Source organism: Pavona decussata, unplaced genomic scaffold (genome assembly GCF_977016875.1).
Source record: "Pavona decussata unplaced genomic scaffold, jaPavDecu1.1 SCAFFOLD_213, whole genome shotgun sequence".
NCBI classification, from domain to species: domain Eukaryota; kingdom Metazoa; phylum Cnidaria; class Anthozoa; order Scleractinia; family Agariciidae; genus Pavona; species Pavona decussata.
The window spans coordinates 255,001-277,500 of NW_028145618.1; the positions used below are offsets into that span (position 1 = coordinate 255,001).

The 22,500-nt window shown below is 37.9% G+C and overlaps 1 pseudogene across 1 annotated transcript; it reads left to right on the forward strand.

The window, feature by feature from the left end:
• The first annotated feature begins 4,101 nt into the window (after positions 1-4,101).
• On the forward strand, positions 4,102-19,684 carry LOC146460408 (dynein, cytoplasmic 1, intermediate chain 2a-like; annotated as a pseudogene). The gene is made up of 15 exons (XR_014857643.1): positions 4,102-4,206; positions 9,269-9,399; positions 10,984-11,051; positions 12,356-12,372; positions 12,610-12,673; positions 12,771-12,831; positions 13,362-13,452; positions 13,550-13,712; positions 14,345-14,444; positions 14,958-15,071; positions 16,694-16,827; positions 17,408-17,552; positions 18,163-18,303; positions 18,391-18,516; positions 19,571-19,684. The product of XR_014857643.1 is annotated as a dynein, cytoplasmic 1, intermediate chain 2a-like (transcript).
• Positions 19,685-22,500: the final 2,816 nt, after the last annotated feature.

Below are 22,500 nucleotides of genomic sequence, written 5' to 3' on the forward strand. Positions count from 1 at the left end.
TCCCCAAAGATAAATATTGAAACATTTGGTGAAGTACAATATTATGTTTAAACAACTCAGGCTGTGTTGAAGGTACTTCCCTTAATCACTGCTCGTAAGGCTCCATCGAAATGTGCAAGATTTGAAAAATTGGTGGGAATGTTTAGTTCCAGGAGGCATGTGGATGCAAAAAACGATTCTGTATCAACACAGCTGACCCAAATGCAACCAGGAGCCATTCACTAGTGACAGAGCAGCTACCGGTCACAAGCTGAACAAAATCTTGCAAATCGCTCACTTCAGCGTTGTCAAGAGATGAAACAAGCATCTGAATGGACCTCTTTGAGGCACTGCTGCTATCTTCATCAGGCAGTTGCTGTAGATTTTTCACAAAATCAGAGGTTACATTTCCTACTTTATCTACAAACAAATGCTCAAACAGATCTGGGTGCTTTTCAATCTGAGGCAAGACATTGAGAGTTGCTAGCCCTTTCCTCATCTGATCCAGCAAACACTTGTCCTTGGTTAGCACACTGCAGGTCACAAGTGACTGCACAACATCAAGCTTGTTGGCTTCCTAGATAGATGCGAAACATTAAGAGAAGGTTTAAAATGTGAAGGGAAGTGGCCATCAGCCTGAATGAATGAGTATAATCCGAGCAGCATTAGCATTAGCATTCGTGGTGTTTCCCATAATGTTTCACTTTCGGTAAGGACGACAAGTATTGCTCCAAAAAAAGTTCCCAATCAGAGACATCATATAGTTCGGTCCGTTCACCCGCATCCGCCATTTTGATCACGAAAGCGCGGGCTCTGGGTACGAGGTCATTTTATATCACGTGGTGAGCGCAAGATACGATGCGCAGAAATTGCTGAATGGAAATATTTCGTGAATTTTGCATCTTTCGTGGTACTGTGAATGTGAACCGATACAATAGCTGAATGTGGATGAAGTTATAACTACTGAACGAATACATATCTTGAATGTGAACCAATATTGATCCAGAATATAGATATAAATGCTGAATGTGAACGGTTTTATTTGTTAATCAAAATATTAATCGTGAATGTGAATGGATATTAAAGCTGAATGCGAATGGATATTTATCCTGAATTTTGCACCATTTCGCCAACCATACACGCCATGATTTGAAGGAAAATGTCAATCTGATCTCTAATTTTAGTCGAAGTATTTCAGAAAATATAAAAAATTACAAAAATATAAGGCAGCGCTCATAATAAATGTACACAACATAACGCAGTGAGTCGTGCGAGCCTGTCATGAAAATGAATTTCAAACCAAGAATTGTAAGGCCTAGATCGGGTTCCAATAATGAGGATGAGGCCTTCGCCGCCTTCTACGGACAAATCTGTTGTGGTACTCTAGAACAAGTGGTAGACAAACAAGGTGAAGCCTCCCTGGTATAGTAGAAGTAGCAACTGCCTCTGCTGGAGTTAAACGAATTCAAGGAGGAAAAAAAACTGGAATACAAGCAAGTAATATGCCCAGGCAACATATTCGATCGAAGCGGTATAATGATCACCATAAACCCATGAACTCAGCGCGCAAGCGATGGTATTTATTTCTGTGTGATTGACACTTGTGGTGAACAAATATTTTGCTGTGTCTGAGTGCGCCCACGCTTGACAAATTGAAAATTTGGCAGAGACAAATTTCGGGGTGTCAGTAAAACGCGGGGTCGGGGTCTCTTTTTTTATTTTTTTTTTATTTTTTTTTATTTTCAACATCACAGGTCATTTGTGGGTCAAATAAGGATTAAAGCCAATACAAAAAAGTTAAGTCTCTAAAGCTTACTAGCTTAGGATAGGTCATCGGTGACAACAATCGATGCAGTTCCGTATTCTGGCGGACATTGGTTCCGTGAATTGACTACCTTTTATTCTTCTGAGAAACGAAATGAGGCAAAAAATACAAGGTACGAGACAATATATTTCCTTGAACTAGCAAATTCCAATCTCGTTCCCAGAGCCCTCGAGGGCTCTGGGAACGAGATTGAACAAATTCTTGAACTAGAATGTGCATGATCTTACTACTCACCCCCACGGTTTTCGACGCCATTTTGACAATGGACTCCTGATTTTGACGAGAAGGCAAACAGGCTTGAAATAACAGTGTTTGTATGGAAATCTGGCCCCGACCCCGCGTTTTACTGACACCCCAAATTTCGGGTTTTTTTGCGGGCCAAACAAATTTTGTCAGTCCAGTGCGTTCGGACCCATACTTAGGAGAGTGAAGTTTATCTTTCGCCATGGATCAATGCTCAAAAGTTGTGGATCAAGCTCAAAAGGTGCGCGAGATTTGCAATGTGTTATACGGTTAATCAAGGCAATAAGGACGTTTACCATGAATGGAACGAAAAAAAAAAGTGATGCTTTTCAGGTTAACTTGTTAAAATACAATTGCAGTCAAACGTAGCTTTAATGTCAGTTTGAGATGAGTCAATGATGGTGATAAAATGTTAACTGGAAATACACAACATTATTCTGCATTATTACTGACGGTAGAGCTGATCGAATTTTAAGATAAGAGTTTAACCTTAATTTATTTTCTAGCGCGCGCACTAGTCTCAAAGGACAAGGGGCACGACTGGTATTTCTCGGATGTTCGTGTTCGGTCTTAAAGACGGTGTTATCTCTGACAGGTCGTTACTGTTCAAGTCTGACGTTGTCATTGTTAACTCCTAGCGTGCTCCAGAGTATCCACCACACAAACAGCCTTTGACAAGGCCAGTGAGAATATCTTCCGAACCTGTCTACCAGAGTATAGTGATTATTTAATTTATAGTGGTCTTTATATGGAATAGGTTGAAGATATAACTTAATTACGAGTTACATTTGGATTAGGTTAACCCACACTGAGTGCATGCATTGATCATGATAAACAACGATTCTAAAAAAATCGGGGAAAATCAGAAAAGGAAATAAAATGTTCTTTCATGCTCTTAGTTTCACTCAAATGAAAACAATTTACCTGCCCTTTCTATCAACAACACTATTTCGTCCTTTATTACACTCATTTTGAAATCACTGGTGATCCTTGCAATCTGATTGGCTTTCAACAGTGCAATTTATTCCCAAATTGCACCATTTTTTGCTCTAAATTGCATCCTTTCTTTAGCTCATCAAAATGGAAATGAAGTAACAAAAATAGAATATTAATATTGACAATAAAACTCCGTGATTTCAAAATGGGTGGAATAAAGTGGTAATTGAACTTTGTGTCGTGCAATTTTGGTCTGAAATCATACTTGTGATTTCAAATCAAACTCGCGCTGCGCGCTCGTTTGATTTTGAAAGTTGGGTGCAAGAATGCCCTCAGGACGAGCAATATTGGCATATTGTAAGATGCCAACCTTTACGAAGTTCACCAGGACTGACAAAGCATTGTATGCGCTTCATTGTTTTTAAAGACAATAACCTCGTCCCATGTGTTTTGCATATATACATTGCAATTAATACTTACTGCGTCAATAAAAGAGGATTTCGTCGTGTCATGACTTTTTCTCCACTTCTCTCTCCATTTTCCCAATCCCATTTTCTTTATTTCTCCACCCCAGCCCCCTAATGCTTTTTTTCTTTTTTTTTTTTTTTCGGTCTACCTACCATACCGTGCCTTGAACTGAAGCCGTACTGTTAGCGTTGGATTCCCTGTCCATCTGCTTTACCACTAGACTGCGAGGAATTTGTTGGAAATTACCCCTCAATAAATATATTTTATTATTTGTAAGCCATTAAAAATCTACATAATAATACCAAGGCAATTTTTTCCTGTGCGTTGCACTTGTCTTCCAATTCTCACGGAAAAATGCGTCATTTTCGCCCCTTGATTGGTCGGTCTCGGTTTGGGTCTTTCTCCTAGTCATAGCCCCATGTAACCATGTTATAGTGAGTTGTAGAGCGTTAACGAGTCTTCGCCGACGTCACTTTTTTTAGTCATTGCTTGTGCTCCGAATCGTCCTCTTATTATTTTTGTGTCCTTTGCTGTTTCTTCCATCGCTTCTCCTACGTCAATGCCATGCTACTGCGTCTGTTATTTGACTGACCTTCGCCCATCGGCTTTCATTACCTTTTAAAGTCACCTAATATCCTTGAGGATTACGAATGGTGAACAGAATAGTACAAGACACACAATCTAAACGCGTGGTCCGTGAAGTGTCCGCCAGTTGGGTGCAAGAATGCCCTCAGGACGAGCAATATTGGCATATTGTAAGATGCCAACCTTTACGAAGTTCACCAGGACTGACAAAGCATTGTAGCGCTCTACGCGCCCTTCGAGATTCGCCCAAGAAAAGACAAGGCAGGAATTTGATTCGTTTGAGAACAGCCAATTTCTTGTTAAATAAATTACAAACATTCCTAATATGATCCTGCCAAGATAACTTATTGTCAATAGTTAAGCCAAGACACTTAGATTAGGACTTGAGCTCGATGGTCTTAGTGCCATATCTTAAAGCTGGCAGAGGGCCTAAAAAGACTGATCTAGATATTATCATTGCTTCAGTCTTTGATTCATGAGCAATTAGTCTGTCGGCTGTGCACCACATGTGTAGCTGAGATAGAATACATTGAGGTGAAGAGATGATCATGTCTGAATCCCTACCAATGGTATAAACTGTGGTGTTCATACCCTCTTCTTGTCTTCCCTGGCCTTTTTTTTATGTCTTCCAAACGTTTCCGTTTTCTTCTCTAGCTCGGCTTTTCGAACAGACATATTTTCAAGCCAGAATTAAAAGTCAAGCTAAAGAAACGGGAAGCTCTCAGCCGACTTTCGAACTAAGTTGACCGATCTAATATGGCCGACAACACCTTCGAGCAGAGTTGTGACGGTTGTGCCTAGAATGGATACTTCAAAATCAGGAATCCGCGCAGAGACTAGAACTGAATAAAATTATTATTCGCCGAAGTCTTCACCGAATCGTTCCGACTCTTCACGACCTCTCTTGAGTGGAATGGAAACGAGTTCATTTCGCGGCTTCAGCGCGGTAAACTCAAAATCGCAGACATAGAAGCGTTGGAAATTTTTATGTTATCCCGAAGTTGTTGATTAAATTTCAACGACTAAAGGCTCGATTCTCTTTCTTTGAAAATTGTGATGTCGCCCTCGGACGTGAAAGAAGAAATTGCTCCACGAATTTATGTTTTACGTGGTGTAGCGGAGGTCGATAAAGTCATATCCGAGTATGTAATGAGGGGAGAGGAACGGTTTGAGGAGGAGGGAGAAACGGCCAAAAAAGATAGGGAGGAGGGAGAAAGGAAGCAAAAAATAGGGAGACGAGAGAACCAGCATAAAAAGGGAGGACGGAGAATGTTCTTTAAAAAAATGTTACATGAATGTTTAAGTTCTTAGTAGCTCTTAATTCAAGGAGCTCAGTACTGACTCACTTACTCAACTGCAAGTTAAAGTGTATGTAAGAGTTCTTGCATGTAGTTTCAACAATTTCTTGCCCTTCCCCTGTGAGTCTTGTGAGGTCATCATTTCTTCACCGTACCCAGTCTTAACCAAGCGGTGACGCAATGAGCTGTCTGATTTCCGGGCTTTTGTGTTTCTTTTGTTTGGTGTTGGTTTTAGCAAATCTGAAGTTTTCGGAGTTTTTTTGAGTACCGAGGTGAGTGAATGTTATTTTTATGTGAAAGCCGTTTTCGGTGTTACTGAAGTTTGTTTTGAAATTGAATCACGAAAGGTCTCTCCCTTGTTTTTATTATTATTATTATTATTATTATTATTATTATTATTATTATTATTATTATTATTATTGTTATTATTATTATTATTATTATTTTAATGAAAAGAACAAGACTTAAATTTGAAAGACATTTTTTATTTAACGCAAATCTCTATTGGAAATAACAAGATTAAGCTACAATTTGTAGTTTTACATTTCAAAAATAAAGTAACAAATATCTCTGGGAGTGCTGACACATATAAAGGTTCGTTTGCATTATTTTAAACCACATGCACACAGTTACACAACACTGGACACATGCACAAAAACGTACACACGAACACAAGTTGTAACAGGCATGTTAAATATAGACTAAGTAAATAATGAATATTAAAGAGATTGAATTATGAAAGGCCTTCAATGCGAAGTTTGAAGGCAATACGTTGCTTAAACTCATCAAAGTTGATTTGTTTTTTGTTCAGTTTTTGACAGTATAGGTAATATTTTGCAAATAACAAGCAATAATTAAACTTTTTAAGCGACATATCTGAAGACGATAACTGATCATTACCAAATTTACCAAATAGAAACTCTTCGGTGGAGGGTGAAAAGGAGGTGGCATGTTTCCTGTTGAACCGTTCCACAACGTTACTGATAAAGGACTTGGAAAAGTGGCAGTCGATGAAAGTCTGACCCATCGAGTCACCTTCATTACAGTATAGGCTTTCTTTGTTATTTTCAATACCAACGTAATACAATCCTTCTTTGTAACAATAATTCCAAGTAATAATTTATAATAGAATTCTCTAAGTTTAGGTTCCTTACAGATTAGCTTCAATTTACTAAAATAGCAAGGCCAACTTAAATTCATCGACTGAATTTCGTGTTCCCATTTCCTTGAACCAGTAGCCTTAGTTACAAACTTTTTTGTAATAAGCCAATAGAAATCTTTGCTTTTCACCTTGAGTAAGTTTATTGAAACAGTTGGCGACAGAGAGAATATAAAGTTGTCCTTTTCGAATTTGTGTTGTTAAGCGAAGTCTGACTTGCCTTTTCTCGCAGATGTTTCGGAATTGCTGCAAGGACTTGAAAATATCGAAGAAAATTGCACTTAAGGTGACGGTATTTTTGGAGGATTGATTGGAAAGAAATTTCCCCTCATCATTTAAAACATCCCGGATAGAGAATATACCATTAAGATGCCCTTCGTTGTAATAAAATGGCTTCCCGTTTATTAAAATTTCTCTATTATTAAATAGCACTAAATCTTGCTCTTGGTAATATCCATACAACTGTTTTAACTCCAACATGTGGATTAGGATTTCTTTATAAAAAAAGTGGAAGGTCAATCTGTTTAATAAAATGGTTATCGTAATTACAACGAAGTAAGAAGTTAAGTCCACCGTACCTTTTAAAATAATAGCTTGGTATATATGACCAAGATTCATCGGAGCAGATTTCACTTTTTAAAAGTACTTGCCTTTTTATTTTATCAGGTTTTTTGTTCCATATAAAATTAAATAAATAGTTGGTGATCAACTTGACACTCGCTTCTATAGGCATGCTCGACATTGAAGCCGAATAAATCAGCTGTGGAACTCCTAAGCTTTTAAAAATTAGACATCTACCAAACAGAGTTAGACTTTGGGATCTCCAGAAGTTAAGCCGGTTGTCCATTTTCTCAATTTTTTCGGTAAAGTTCTTCTTATAGTTACCTTTTTTTAACTTGGCAGTGAAACCACTCGCCTGCTGCTCGTGGTTCCACTTGAGTTTTGAACATTTTTCGACGTCATTTTATGGTCTATAAGAGTATAGACCATAGAAAACTGCCGTCAATTTGTTAATTACAGATATAAATGAATAATTATCAAAACATGCACCAGTGCAGTTCATTATACTTTAAGGTGATTCCATTGAATTGCATTGCGCATCCTTGCTGCGCATAATTTTTTGCGTCATTTAGCGCGCGCACGAGCGCGCGCACGCAGAACATCACGCTATTTTCTTGAGGTTAAGCTCGGCAGGAAAATAAATGGTTCTTTTCTTCTAAACGAGCACGGTGACCCCCATTCTTTAATGCATCAATTTAAATTTCATACGGTTGACCACTATATATCGCGATTTAAAGAAAAGTTTAATACTCTACTTTGAGATATTTCTATTTGAATGCTTTAAAAAGCACGTATTTAGGTAGTGCTGCTTACAAGCACGCGCAACAAAATCTTTAATTTCTTTCATAATCTTAATTCCAGTTCAATGAAAATAGTTTGTTGTGTAAGATTAAAGTAAATTTTGTTGAACTGCTTCGATATTTTAAGGCAAGAAATTATTTTTTCTAGAAATGATGGTTCCCTTTTCTGATTACTGGCGTTCCTAATATAAACCTCGTGGGTCATCTATTTACTATAATAGCCATCCATGTTGCACAAAAACGAGCAGGGTGACCCCCATTTTTTATTGCATTTTTGTAATGCTCATAATAAAGTCATGAACTGGTCCAAGTCTTAGACAATTTTAAATACTCCTTTTCAGCGGAATTACCTTATTTAGTGTGTTAAGTTGAAAGCATTATTCTGTAATTTCACACTTCCAATATATAATTTGTTGTTCCAAGTTGAAATATTACTTTCTTTCACGCTACTAATGTTGTTGTTCCAAATATAAATTTAGTTTGAGGCTTTTCCTAAATACTTCATTATTTACTACGTGTGAACTGTATTCTTTAATTTCACAATTCCAATATTGTTGTTCCGTTGACGCCTTCTAAGAATTCTAATATTTGTTGATTCCATATGTAGTTCATTTAATATTGTGTACACACGATCTAAACCAATGTTGTTTGAAGAAACAAATATGTCATTTGATGACTTGTCATAAAAAATTTCCCCATCTGGTTTTCATTTCATATGTATTGCATAACATAAGTTTTCAACTTAGCAATAGTCCCTTTCATTACATGTGTTACACATAATGCAAAAAATACAGAGGGACCAGCCATGTTGTTAACTTCGTTCTTCAAAGTAATAAAATTCTTGTTTACACTTCATTCAAAATCAAAGTTTCTCATTTCTTTTCACAAGGATTTGATCTTCCTCCTTTGACCCATCCCCCAGAAATTGAATGAGGGCATCATGGGAAATATAAAAGACTAAAGAATAACATAAGCGCTACCCCTCCTCCCACCCTTTCGTCGAACGCATTTTTCTAATAATTGATTACTACTAGTTTTTATCATTAACATTTACGGTTCACTTACATATGCTTCCACATTTTCAAAGTAAATAAATATCCAAATGTGTGTTACAGTGCATTATTCAGTGATTATTACAGTGCGAGTGTGAAAATCGTGAACACCAGAATAATTTCTGGAAAGTATCATGTTATTGTGTTGGAAAGGAGAATGAATCAGATCAAACATGAATAAACTGCATTGAACCATAATGGTAATTATTTTTGTGGTTTGTGGGTTGTTCTTGCTGTTTGATTGAGCATCGGATTTTTTCAGTTACAGTTTTTTACGTTGCACTGAAAAATTATCATTAGAAACACTAGTAAATAGATCAGTTAATGTCTAAAAGGTATGCTGTAATTTGGTATAATTTCAGCAAGATCAGACAGCCGCAGCACAAAAAGCTGCAGCTGCGGCGACAAAAGATGTCAAGGAATCTGAGATTGATTGAAAGAAAGAAGAGGGAAGCAGCTGAGCTGATCAAGGGAATCATAGCAGGCACAGCAGGTTTGTAATATCTTGTTGCATGTCTTTTTGTTAGTTTATTACTGTTAGTTGCTTTGCTGGGAGGTCTGCCTTTCATGAAGTCCTAAAGGAGTTTCGAATGACATTCTAAAAACTACATTTCTGAAATTGTGGGATTTGATGAGATATTCAGAAATGGTAGGATGAAAATTACCCATTTTGCCAAAAAATAGCATTTTATTTATTTATTTTTTATTTTTTTTTATTTTTTTTTTATTTCACTTCCAATGAAGAGTTACCGAGAAATAGTTACAAACATAAATACAAGCTAAGAAAATACAATACAATACAATACAATACAATACAATACAATACAATACAATACAATACAATACAATACAAGACAGCTTAAAAAACATTTAATAGAAAAAAAAAAAGATTTACAATACCGTATTTCCTTGATTAAACGCCGGACCCCGATTAAACTCCGGCTTCGTATAAACGCCGGGTCAAAACTGCCCATTTTTAAATAAATGCCGGGTGTGTTTAATCGGGGTCCCGGTGTTTATCAGGGTTCGAGATCACAAGAACCGGTTACAAGTAAATAGTAACCTCGTTGGCGACATTACAGTTTATAAACTTACAACTTTGTAGTGATATCATTTACTTGCTCCTACAAGGTACATCATTCATATATTTTTTATGTGCTGTTTGTTAATGATACAAATCTTGATTGCAACATGGTACACGTGCCGTATGTACGGTACCATAATACTGTAACTTCGGGTAATCCAGAGAAAAATCGTCCAGCACTGACAAACTGCCCCTAGGTTTCCGAGGATCGGTAATAATAAATCAACTTGGAAAAATGGCTGAAAATCGCATTTCATTAATTAACGCCGGACCCTGATTAAACGCCGGCCTCGGAAAAATGCCGGGTCAAAACTGCCGAATTGTTAAATAAATGCCGGGGGCGTTCAATCGAGGAAATACAGCACCCAAAGTGCAGCTTGCGTTTAATAGGCAAAAAGGTAGGTTTTAGTTTTATGGCATTTAAAGATTGATTTGTAATTTTGAATTGTGTTTTTCTATGTCAAGTTTGCTTCTCAGAACAGCAAGGAAGGTATCAAAGAAATAAGGGTCTCCTTCTCTTGAGGCAATGTAAATGTAATATTTTGCAATTATTAAACTGAGGTTCAGGGCAAGTTAGCATTTTATTGCCACATAGTGGTGAGATATTGCCAGTTTTATTCTCTGATATGCTTCTCAATTTGCATTAGTTCTTACCAGTTTAGAAGCAAGACAAAAATCATTATTATAACCATAAGGATTTGCCTGGAGTCTTCAAAAAATACAAGTGCCAATATCCCACCCCTAAGTTGTAAATTATAAGATGCCAATTTGTTCTTGTTTGTTTCTGTGAAAATGTGGTCATTATAACAGGGTGGTCGGATTTAACGAGGTTATAAAACTAAGGAAATGACAAGAATTTCAATTCATCCAGGGCACACAAAAGTGGTGGTAATAACGAAGTGATCATAAGGCAGGGTTCCACTGTATACTAATGAGTATTTTACTGTAGTCCTGGCACTTAACAATGTGTTGGATTAATTTCCTTGTCAACAGTATCTCCACTGCTGCAGAAGCAAGGGAAATCTGAATCTGCCAGCCCTGAGGCAAAGATGTAGTCAGATGTGAAGTCCACTGTTTCACACAAGGCTCTCTTCATCAGTCTTGTGGCTTTGTCAAAGAACTTGCTAAATTCTCCTGAATTCAATGTGCGTTCCTTCTGTTCCTCACTCAGCTCTATAACTGGAACTGTTTAAGATGTGTAAGTTAGAAACAACAGAAAGAAAACAATGTTCATAAATTCTCAGTAATTCAAATTGTACATCCTTTGCACAATTTACTTTTACTTGGCCTTCAATTCCTTTAGGAATGTTGTGCTTCGATGTCTGATCCACTGCTTTGTGCTTCATTTTGTGATAAAAGTGCAAAACGAAACTAAAGGAATTGAAGGGAACTCGCAAAAAATCTGGAAACTAAGAACCAAAACAACAAAGAATGAGCAAAGACTTGCTATAGGTTGGTTATGCTCCATTGTCCAATCCCTTCAATTGAGCGTTAAAAAATTCCATGTTCACTTTGGTCTTGCTTCACTGTGCTCTGTGATTGGCTAAAAAAAAGTTACATAACTTTGCCAACTAACCAGAAGAAAAACCCAAACCAATTGTCACTTGCTTGCCGTAACATTCTTGTATTTAAATGTGTTAGCAACGGCCCACTGGGACTACCAGTCTCGGCAGGAGAATAAATTAAACTTGGAAAGGGTTTTTGGTGTCATGGAAAACAAACCACCTTGTCAACCAGCTATCGGATGCGATTACGTATTCAATTGAGTGTTAAAAAATTCCATGTTCACTTTGGTCTCGCTTCACTGTGCTCTGTGATTGGCTAAAAAAGTTATTAAGTCTGTATTTTTTAGTTTTCTTTAGTTTTTGTGGGATTGTGCAATTTTGCATTTTTTCATTATGCTTCAACTAAACTTCCAAACATCCTTTTTGCTTGACACTGTTAACAATATACCATATTTATTTGATTGACTGCCCATCTTCGAATAAACGCCCACCTCAAATAAGTGCCCAACCTAGCTAATAGCCCAAAAAGTTAAAAAGCACCCACCTTCGAATAAGCGCCCACTCCACACTCCACTCTATCCCCCCCCCCCCAGAAAAAGACATTTCTGTACTACCCCAACGTGAAGTAAGAGGAACGTCAGTTTTGTTCCAAATTGGTTTTAGATACAGTTGTCAATGAACTTTTATATTGTTTGTGACTTGTTTATGTTAGCTTAAATTGCACTTTGTTTTGTCTTGTTGAAGCAAAATAAACTTGTTATCCCTTGTTTTGTCATTCTCTAATAATATTCTAGTCTCCATCGCAGCCGTCGTTTGGGCTCGTCATGCTCTCTTGCTGAAAATGTTGGGAAAATAATAAGCGCCCACCCTCGAATAAGTGCCCACCTCGAACAAGTGCCCACTCTCATTGGCCTAAAATTAAATAAGCACCCAGGGTGGTTAATCGAATAAATACTAACAGTACATGGATGGTATTTGCTTTGTGTTCTGTTGTTTGTGTTTATTTTGTTTTGGTTAGAGCAATTGCTTTGGTCTTGTTTTTTCGACACTCAGTTGGAAACAACTTCAAATGCAATAATTGCATTTAATTATCTCAATCTGATTCTGTTTTTAGTGAGAAGAAAAAAACAATTACATTAGCTGTATCGCAACTTAAACAGACAAATATTCCACCAAAGGTTAGTGACCGAACAATAATATTGCAGTTAAATAATCATGGAATTGCGACATAGTTCTGTTACAAATTTTTCCAGTTAACAAATATCTTTTCTTTAGAAACCTGTGTTATACAACAAAGAAATACAAACACAAACTGCTGAACCAGAGGAGCCCGCAGGTTAGTTGTCTTTGCCCAAATTTTTTTATCAATGCTCTGGACGTTTTAACGTCAGCTTATATTTGTTAAGAATACATGACTGCAGTCAAGCTGTGGTCAAGTCAACAGTTTCATCTGCAGATTCAAAAGTTAGCATCACCTTGGATGGCATGATAAAAAGCACCTCTAGAACGTTATTTTAATATCAATGATCACGTTTAAGGATTTCATCCACAGATCCAAAAGATAGAACCACCCTTTATAGCATGATAAACAGCACCACAGGAAAGTACTGTTCTGTAGCTTTCATTTAAATAGTCACACTTTAAGGATTTCATCCACAGACTCAAAAGGTTGAAGCATTTTGAACAGCATGTGTGTAATTATAAAGTTACATGTGTAACATTTCCAGAGCAAATTATTGCCCAATAAAATAAGCTGATTTTGAATGATCATACAAGGTCTAAAGAGACTTCACTTAATTAAACATGAATCAAGGTCTGGGAATACTTCAACTGTGAACTGATAGATTTTAATTGATTTGTTTGTAGATGAATTTGAATCTGCTGCAGTACCAAAAAACAAAGGAAACCGAACCACAACCTGAAACTGAAGACAGACAGGAGGAACTCAGAGAAGAAGGCAAGTGAAAATTACTCCATTAACCACTTGATTTGAGCAGTGTGCTTTCATTAACACCCTCAGTGAAGAACTTAACAAATTCTTCCATCTTAAACAGTTCCAGTTATAGAGCTGAGTGAGGAACAGAAGGAACACATATTGAATTCAGGAGAATTTAGCAAGTTCTTTGACAAAGCCACAAGACTGATGGAGAGAGCCTTGTGTGAAACAGTGGACTTCACATCTGACTACTCTAGTGCTGAAGCAGGGGACACTAAAGGGTGGGTTTTTTGTTTGTGCTTTTAACCGTTTAACCCCTAATATCAAAGAACACAATTTCCTTTCTTGTCCCCATACTTTTGTTTTTAAATCAACAGGAGAGAAGTTATTAACATATCAAGAAAATTCACCTTGGGTGATCATACCCTTAAATATTCACTATAAGGGCATAAAGGGTTAAACAGTATAAGACTTAAATGTGGGAAAAGGTAAGAGATGAATGGGACCATAGTAAAGTACTGCTCATTTCCCTTTGCTTGAATCGTATACCTGCCAACTCTCATGCATTATGTGTCAATCACATGCCTGCAGACTAAAGACATTGATCTCACGTGTCTTAACGGTCTGCATCACAACAGCAACATTCGAAAGTCTTCTTGCATTTGACTTAGAAAAAGGTGGTAGGTATAGAATGGTCATCCACAGACTGAAAAGGTGGAACCACCTTGTACAGCATAATAGACAAACTTGTATGTAGCTTTCATTTGAGTTGTCACTCTTCAAAATCTGAGCACATCTGCTGAAAAATAATATTAGAATACCCAAAAGCCCAATTATCAAGTGACTGCCTATATCTATCAAGAGTCATTATTTTCAAGTAATTCACCTATTTTGCCCTTTGATCTTTTCATAGAGACATGCAAGCATCTGGTAAACTGTCTTTCAATCGAGACTTCTTTGATGAAAGATGGTCAAGACACAGCACGGTTACTTGCTTGGATTGGTCCACACAGGTGCAGTTTGTTCCTTCCTTCTGCCACCTAATCCTAAAGAATACAGGCAGCTTCTTATTGACAGCTTCTAATAATTTCTGTTTAAATGAAAATTAAAAACTCTTCCCTGGTTTCCATTCCAACTCCACAATGGGCAATTGTATTATCCGTTCATGTTCCCAGCAAATGTGTCAGGAGTGGCAACATAGCTCAGTGTCTGAACGTGACCCATAGCACTTAAAAAGCTCGACCTTCTACTTGTTTCGCAGTTTGATTCAGGTTTTGTTTTGCTTGAGCCTAATAATAATAAAGTATGCTTGAGTTTCACTGCACTCTGGAGTCCAGTTTTCCTGCAAGAGGTGATCATAGACTCGTTTCTACTGGCTTACAGAAAAAAGCAAAGTTGTCAAAAAGTTGTCCAAACGTTGTTAAAAATCGATTAAACAAACTTAGTAAAGTGGCATGGTAAGCTCAGCATGCAGCCCTGTTATGTTTTTCACCGTCAAATTAACTGGTTAGCCAATCTCTTTGCAGCATCCAGTGTATTGTTTAAACGTAGTGGGGACTCAGAATGCTCACAATCTGATCAGTGTGTCAAATGATGGCAAAATGTGTTCATGGAGTCTTGACATGCTCTCTCAGCCTCAGGTAAATGATTGTATGTTATGCTACCACTTGTCATCCACCTTCCTGCAAAAGCATCCAGAATCCAGGTTTCGGTATGAAGCAGTTTAATTTGTTTTCTTACAAGTTGAACGGCAGTTTTCTATGTGGTCTATACTCTTACAGACCGTAACATGAGGTAAATGTTTGTATGTTACACTACCACTTGTCATCGTCCTTCCTGGTAAAACATTCAGATTCCAGGTTTAGGCATGAAGGAGTTTAATTTGTTATCTAACAAACTGATGGCAGTCTTCTACATGGTCTATACTCTTGTAGACCATAACATGACGTCATAAAATGTTCAAAGCTTAAGTGGAACGGCGAGTTGTTTCACTGCCAAGTTTTAAACTTTATGGTGGCATTTTATGGTCTATAAGACCATGGAAAACTGCTGTTGATTTGTTTTTTTACAATAACACGAAAATATAGCGGAATTGGCTTTATTTTCCTTTGAGAAAGCTCGTGCGTTACATCTGACTTCATTTTTATTGTCAGTATTCTTATAGACCCAATCTGGTTTTGGATGGCTAACTGGATGTGTGGCACTTCCATCCATCTAAACCTTGAACATTTTTTATTATAATCATTTTCATAAGACAATGTATTTTTTCAGTGGAGAAGGGAAAATGTTTCACCAATATTATGGAGTACTTGCTCTTTAATTCCAATCCGGAATCTGAAAGACTGGGCCCAGTCGTTCGAAGCCCGATTAAGCTTATCCTGGATTAACGTGAACTTTGATTCGAGTTTAATACGTAATCAATAAAGATTCTTCCAAAACATTTTTGTCCTTCTGTATTGACTTAGACTTCTTTTACTTAAGCTTGACATCAGCCTTTAAACCCGTTGTTAACGAGCGTGATGAAGACCTTGATAAACTTTTAATCGTGGATTAGCGTTAATCGGCGTTCGAACAACCCGGCCCTGATGTTTAGAGCAGCAAAAGGACCATCGTTTCAACTGATGCTGAATAAAGTGTCTTGTCCTCATTTTGATTATGCGTATAATGTAAAGTCTATAAAGTCCTCCTCCCTTCCTTCCCTCCCCCCCCCCCCCCAAACCTATCCCAGTGCCCCAGTATTTGGGGAGCAGGGCATGCGAAAGTAGTGAGCGCAGTTGCCGTCATCTATTATACTCAGCACCATGAATGAGCTGAGTTTGTCATTACTTCTTTACTTGTTCCAAACCTTACTGTGGGTTCTCTGGATTCCTCCTACCACAAACGCCAACACTTCTAAACTCCAGTTGTATATGCACATAGTTTAACCCTTTAACCCGTAATATCAAAAAACAAATTCTCGTATTTTGTCCCCGTATTTTGTACTGGGAAGAAATTATTAAATGTCAAGAAAATTCATCTTGGTTGATCATCTCCTTAATTCTCATGACCTCAGGGGTTGAAGTAGTATTGTTATTACAAGGAGAAATTTGATGCTGATCACTGATAGGGCTTAAAGCTACATGTAGGGTTAAACAAATGGAAATAACCTGAGTTGGAGAGGCTTTCATTTTAATATCGCAAATTATTTTAGCCTACTGCGAATATATAATAACTCAACTTCCGAAGGTGTGATATTAATCTTGGAGTATTTATTTTTTTACAGGACGGTATGGAGCTCCAAGACAAAAAGTCTCAACCAGTGGCAGTGATGTGCTTGTCCTTTTTGGCTGGTGATGTTAATAACTTCGTGGTTGGCAGTCAAGAAGGTTCTGTCTACACAGCCTGTCGGCATGGAAGGTAACTCGGTGGTAGCGTAGACTTTTAGAGTGGTTTGGATCAACTATCGAAAGTATTAAACTGTTTCCTTGCTGTGTTTTAATGTCTCGTTAAAAAGTTAAGAGAGAAGGTTCAAACTAAGTAGACTCACGCGTGCTTACCGCCCCAGGCAGTCCGGGTACCTACAATCTTGTTCCGCGCTTTTCATCCGTTACATGGTTTTCCACTCTTGGTAACAGTTTGATGTCTTCCCACGTTTAGCACCGGTCGCACATTTTCACGCGCTTAGCGTCGGTCGCACATTTCCGCCCGCTTGGGTGCTTGGCAGAGAGCACTCATTTTCCCGCGCTTGACAGAGCGGTTTCGTGTTTTCCCGCGCTTGAACTAGTTTCTTGTTTTCGTTCCTTCCCGCTTGTGACACCGCTTGCATTTTTCCCGCGCTTCACATCGTTCCAAAGAAGTGAAGACACTCCCAAAATTAACCAAATCGTGGCATAAAAATTTCGGCATTGTCCAGTTGAGTTCACGCTGTAGATCTGTCAAATTTTAAAGCTTTTACTACCTCAACATAATCGTTATTTCCGTATCTTTTTGTTTGCAGCAAAGCGGGTATCAGTAGTATTTTTGAAGGTCATTACGGTCCAGTAACAGGCATCGATACTCACTCAGCCGCGGGACCGATCGACTTCTCTTATCTGTTTTTAACATCATCATTTGATTGGACCATCAAACTCTGGAGTCACAAGGTGGGTAAACTTGCAGCTTCACAGGCGATATTTTGCTTTGCGTTTGTAGCACGTAAAAATTCCACATGTAGTAGATGTCTGCTAGCACGCAATTTTAGTGTGAGTACGAACATAAATCTAAAGCAAGAAACGATGCATGATTAACTTGTATTCTTCTTTATTATAAATTATTTACACGCGCACTTGCGTGTATTTTTTACTCGCGGGTCAATTGCACGTAATGTGGCGGATTTACACGCATGATACGCGAGGTGTGAACAGTGATGGTGCTATTTCTGAGGCCAATAGTGTAACGCCAGTTACATTTGTCTCTGTTCGCACGTAAAAATTTAGCGACAGTAGAAATCCACCTTTACACAGGCTTTGAAACAAGTGTGTAAATTGGTAAATTCGTGACATTTCTTGCGACTTTTAAAGAAAAGTTCCAGTTTCGCATTCTTGCACAGGGAAGGTTTTCAATCACAAGAAGCCAACACGGCCAGCACGTCTTTAATACGGTAGAGATTTACATGGAACGTTTCCAGCCACACTGTGGCAGTGGCCCGTAGAAGTTTGTAGAAAGACCTTTGATGGAAGAAAAAATAAAAGTTCAATTTTTTATTCATTGCAGAAGCCACGGCCACTGTATTCATTTGAAGACAATGGTGATTATGTGTATGATGTACAGTGGTCACCAATCCACCCGGCATTATTCGCGGCCGTGGATAACACAGGGAGACTGGAACGATGGAACCTAAATAACGATGCAGAGGTGCAAATCTCCTTCTCTTTTGTTTGATTGTATCATCTAGATGACCTTTCTATTTACTTTCCATACCCATGTTTGTTCCATTTGTAGGTGCCAACAGCGAAGACGAATTCCGAGTCAATGACGGTATTTAACCGTTTGCGTTGGACGCATTCTGGTCACCAGATCGCTGCGGGCAATGATGAAGGTCACTTGTTTATTTATGATGTTGGCGAGGTAAGTTGAACCGATGATAAGGAACTGGTCGCTGAATGCAGTGGAACACTCGCGTAAAGACAAACGGTGTGGACATGATTTAGGCAGAAATGAGTGCGGGAGTTTTGTGCAGAAATTGTCGAAAGCTTTTTAACTGAATTCCTTGAAGTATTTTTAAATTACTGGTTGAAGGTTTGCTTGTGGAAACAGGTGTTTGTAAAGGCGATGACCTTGTTAGGGTAAACAGGCTTTTCAGTTAAAAGATGGATAAACGTGTATGGCATCACCATCACCTTCGGTATGCCGCATGAAAGCGGATAGTTTAATTGTACCGTGGATGAACGATTTATAAGTGGAAAATCCTAGCGGTGAGTTTTGCGAATAAAATCTGAAAAACTTAAGTTTTACTGAGAATGCACGTTAAAGTAAGCCATCAACTAAGATTTCAACTCTCATCGATGTTTATGAAATTTTGGAGCAAATTTAAGTCAGTGAAGAGCGTGCAAGAGTGGCGATAGCGGACTAGCGTTGGTAGCCAAACGAAATCGAGAGCTTGATCTGTCGTCAACGTCACTTTTGGCTTGAGATTCCTATGGTTCTATTACATCTCAGTGTTTTTGAATAAGCTAAGGCCCGGTTCAGACGCCGAACTTTTCATGAGCCGAACCTAATACCTCGAATTAAGTACATGAAAAGTTCGGCGTGTGAATCGGTTGAGAACGGCTGTTTCAATTTTGAACGGCTCAGCCGGGATTTCGGCTTAGGAACGGCTTTGATTCAGACGTCGAACTTTTCATGAGCCGAACCTAATGCATAATATTTTATAACGTTTTTAAAAAAAACTTAAAAAAAACAAACAAACAAACAAAAAAAAAAAACGCTAACATTTCGATTGGTTTTGCTTCAAGTTAAGTAATTTCGGCTTAAGTTCGGCGTCTGAATCAAAAGGCGGGATTTTCGTGATTTCGGCCGACCTTAATTTGAGTTAAGTTCGGCTCATGAAAAGTTCAGCGTCTGAACTGGGCCTAAAATTTTCCTATGTCAACGTATTTATGTAGTTTTTGTTCCTTTCCAGCAACTCGCGGTACGAAGACCCGATGAATGGTCCAGATTCCAAAACACGATTTATGAAATCCAAGCCAACGCCCTCGTCCAACCATAGTTAATTATGGTCCAACATTGGCGAAATCGGGACTTCCAAAGAAATAAAAAACAAATTTAACTTATGTGTTTGTTTATATCCTCATTAATCGAAATATCCGGTTTTAAAGTAACTAAAGCTCTTTTTTGCGGTATTTTGCTCGCCTCAAAGTTCGAAATCCGCGCTTCGAAGAGTCTCCATCTTGCGCTCGGTCAAAGCGATCAGATTTCACCGGATATGACGTACTAGTGGTTCAGAAAGCACGAAAGCTCATTCGAAAGCACGAATATTCAGAAAGCACGAAAGCACATTCGGCGAAAGCAGGAGTATTCAGAAAGCACGAAAGCACATTCGAAAGCACGAGTATTATGGCGGAGAAGAAGGCAAAGAAAGGGGGAAAGAACTATTGCTCGGCCAGTGGCCACGGTGGAATAAACTGTGATAACAAGACAGGGACACCGAACATCACGAGAAATTACGTGCAAAGTGAACACGTTTAGTGCGCATTCATCGGAAAGATTTGAGAAACAAATTAAAAGCTTCAACTGGTTGAATTTTTGGACCGTTTAAAAACCGATTTTCTAGCCAATCATAGCAGGCAAACTTCTTTTGAATCAATCAGAGACAAAATTAAAACCAATCATGTGCGCGCCTTCGATAGGGGAGCGTATGGCGGAATGAAGACGTTGCTTACGAAGCTCCGTCCACCGTAATCTTTATTTTTGGTTTTCTATGGAGTCTTCATCCTTATATGTAACCCCAAAGCAAAAATTTTGCCGCAATACATACAACAGTTCCCAAAAAGCGTCACCTGAAGAGAAACGGGCGAAAGAATCCAATCTCCCGACGTGAAGACTTCAGAGGACGAAGACGAAGTAATGGCTGCTTTGAGGCTTTCAGAAGGCGTCACAAACAAATTAGACCTTATCCTGGCAAGACTAAGCAGTCTAGACTCGAGAATGGAGGAATTGAATAGTACGGTAAAAGGTCTACAAAGCAAATTTTCCTCCATGCAAATGCCGCGGAAGCCCAGTTAGGCACATGTTACGTAACAATCACATGCCATCATTTGGCATCAGTCCATTCTGTTTTATTCTATTGCTTTCCTCTGCAATCCCAGAGCTGTTCTATTTTTTTTTTCTATTTTTTTTTTTGTCCACTAGATGAGCGCTAGTATGTTTAAATAAATTTAAGCAATTTTAAGAAAAGAAAAATGATATTTACTTGGTGTCGAAAGAAGAAGCCAGATGTTATTTTCTGACAAGAAACTCACTCGAAAAAAGACGCAGAAATGTATTGGAAAAACGAATAGGGAAGTGAGATTATCTTGGCCCATGGCAGCTCAAATTCATGTGGGGTGGCAATCCTTGTTAATAAAGGTGTTGATTGTACAATTCACTCTAAAATTTTGGATCCCTCGGGACGGTATTTAATGATAAAAGCAGAAATTAAAGACATAATGTATATATTGATCAATATCTATGCTCCAAACAAAGACACAAATATCGTCAATTTTTTCAACAATTTGCTTATGACGTTGCGGAAAAATGATTTTGATGAAGAAGAAAATATTATTATAGGTGGGGATTTCAACTGCCCTCTTAATCCACTTCTTGATAAGAAAGGGGGTATTTTAATTCCAAGAAAATCTGTCGTAACCACAATTGATAGTCTACAAGAAGAGCTCGATCTTGTCGATATATGGAGAATAAAGAATCCTGCGAAAAGAAGTTTCACATGGAGCCAAAATCATGTCTCCAATGATTTTTCGTCGATTAGATTACTGGCTGATTTCAAATACCCTACACGACTTAGTTGTAACAACAGACATAATTCCGGGCATTAAAACAGACCATGCAGCAATTTCCATAGAGTTCTCTAACATATAACGATATAAAAGGTCCCGGTTACTGGAAAATGAATTGCTCTCTTTTGGATGACGAGGACTATATTAATGATCTCGCAGAGAAGATACCAATTTGGTTAGCCGAAGGTCGTAATCATGGTAATGAACTGTCGGACAACCGAAGCATTTGGGATTGGATGAAATACAATATAAATAAGAACGCACACAATTCAGTATTCGAAAAGAAGAGCGCGGGAAAGAAACGAAAGAGAAAAAAGTCTTCAAGAAGAATACGCTAAAGCAAAACATATACATGAAGTAGACCCCAACGACTTAAATGCAAGTATTTTAAATTCCGCTAAAGATATCTTGGAATTGTTCTATGAAGAAAAAGTAAAAGGAATTATAATTCGAGCACGAACTCGTGGCACGAGCACGGTGAGAAAAGTACCAAATATTTTTCTGAATCTAGAAAAAAGGAATCACATTAAAAAATATATTAGAAAATGAAATATAAACGGTTCAATTACTACAGATTCTTCCAATATCTTATCCGCACAGCAACGCTTTTATCAAGAACTGTATGTATACGAGCAGAAACAAGCTAAGGATGAAAATAACTCACAGACGATTGAATCCTTTTTAAAAGATTTAAAGATTCCTAAACTTTCGGAGGAACAAAGGTATCATATGAGGGGGAAATTACTTCCAATCAGAAGAATGTACTTTGCTTTTGGAAAGCTTTGCAAGCAGCAAATCACTTGGGAATGATGGCATTCCTATTGAATTCTACAGAAAATTCTGGCCATTAATTAGTGATCCTTTCATTCAATGTACAAACGAATGCTTCGAAAAAGGTGAAATCTCAAAAACAAGCAGTTATTACTCTTATTGAAAAGAAAGGAAAAGATCGCTCTTTTCTCGAAAACTGGAGATCGATTTCTCTTGTAAATGTAGATGCAAAAATTATGTCTAAAGCTATAGCTACTAGAATAAAAAATGTTCTACCAAACATTAT